This window comes from Octopus bimaculoides, chromosome 20 (assembly GCF_001194135.2).
Source record: "Octopus bimaculoides isolate UCB-OBI-ISO-001 chromosome 20, ASM119413v2, whole genome shotgun sequence".
In the NCBI taxonomy this organism is placed as follows: Eukaryota; Metazoa; Mollusca; class Cephalopoda; order Octopoda; family Octopodidae; genus Octopus; species Octopus bimaculoides.
The window spans coordinates 5,452,970-5,454,805 of NC_069000.1; the positions used below are offsets into that span (position 1 = coordinate 5,452,970).

The following is a 1,836-nucleotide window of genomic DNA, read 5'->3' on the forward strand; positions in this document are numbered from 1 at the left end:
TATATATATATATATACACATATTTATATATATATACATGTGTGTGTGTGTGTATATATATATATATATATATATATATATATATGAATGAATACAAATATGCACGTATATATTATGTACATGTATGGATGTAACTTACTATGGATGCATTTATGCCTCTGTATGTATGTGCGTTTTCGCGCGTTTGCGTATCCATGTGTGTGTATGTGTCTGTGTGTCTGTGTGTGCGTATGTGTGAGTGTGTGTGTGTGCGTGTGTGTATTTGAGTGTTTGTGCAAAACATGTAGCTATCGTTGTTATACTGTTTAGCCCCAGGTCTGCCCGAATTGCGAAGACCAATCATCAAAGCCGTTCCAAGTGTAACCACCCATATTGACACACATCATTTACTGCATTGCGCAATTTCTCCCCCTTTTAATTTTCTTCATTTTTTTTTTTTTACAGATGACAATATGCAATTTCAGTGAGAGACGACTGCTATTTCTAACAGATCGAGGCAACCACGTCGAGGTGCGCCTTCGTAAGCTGCTGCAATTTCCTGTTTACTGTGTGAGTGCGTGTGTGTGTGTGTGTGTAGATGTGAATACATGTATGTATGTGTGTGTGAGGGAATATCTATTTGTGTATGTACGTATGCAGCCGCACAGGAGAACATTCCTTTGTATGTTTGTATGTTTGTGTGTTTGTACGGCTACGATGTAAATATTGATGTACGTTTGTGTATATACATTCTTTTATTCGTTTCTTCCTTTACTTCGTTCAGTCATTTGACTGAGGCCATGCTGGAGCACCGCCTTTAGTCGAGGAAAGCGATCCTTTCTCAGCCTAATACTTATTTTATCATCTCTTTTGCCGAACCGTTCAGTTTCGCGGACGTAAACACACCAGCATCGGTTGTCAAGCGATGGTGGGGGATGGACAAACGCAAACACACACACACACACACACACACACACACACACACACACATATGCATACATACATATAGATGTATACGACGGGCTTCTTTCAGTTTCCGTCTACCAAAATCCACTCACAAGAATTTTTCGTCGGCCCGAGGCTATAGTAGAAGACACTTGCCCAAGGTACCACGTAGCGGAACTGAACCCGGAAACATGTGGTTAGGAAGCAAGCTTCTTACCACACAGCCACGCCTTCGCCTATACAAAAATGCGCGCGTGTGTGTGTGTGTACATTCTTTTACACTTTTACTCTTTTACTTGTTTCAGTCATTTTGGCTGCAGCCATGCTGGAGCACTGCGTTAAGTATATATATATGTGTATATATATATATATATACTTATATATATATATACACACATACACAGATGTTTATATACTTATGTCTATTTACGTATATGTATACACGTGTGTATGTGTACGTGTGTTTGTATACAGATGTGTGTGTGTCACTATGCACTTTATATACACGTATGTATGTGTGCATAAATAATAATTCTCTTTCTTTTACACTCTCTTTCTCCTTCTTTCCCTCATTTTCTCTCCCTGTCACACACACACACACACATACGCATGCACACACACACACACGCCATATTTATAAATGCAAAGACAAAATGCAGCTGCACATTCTTGCACTCACTTAGATATGCATATTCGTTGACACAAAACACAAAAATATATATTTAACAACGAATGCCCAATGAATACGCGACCGACATGGCACACGCCCGAGTAACACACACACAGAAACCAAACACGAAATATCTACATATAATGACCTATGCAAACACACACAACGCAATACGCTCACACACAACACACACACACACACACACACACACACACACACACACACACACACACACACACACA

The 1,836-nt window shown here is 39.5% G+C and overlaps 1 long non-coding RNA gene across 1 annotated transcript in view; it reads left to right on the forward strand.

The window, feature by feature from the left end:
• LOC128250340 (uncharacterized) overlaps positions 1–1,836 on the forward strand; it is a 47,998-nt gene that overhangs the window by 43,681 nt on the left and 2,481 nt on the right. The window contains exon 3 of the long non-coding RNA XR_008266367.1: positions 445–510. This is a non-coding gene — a long non-coding RNA (uncharacterized LOC128250340). The remainder of the gene's footprint in view (positions 1–444; positions 511–1,836) is intronic.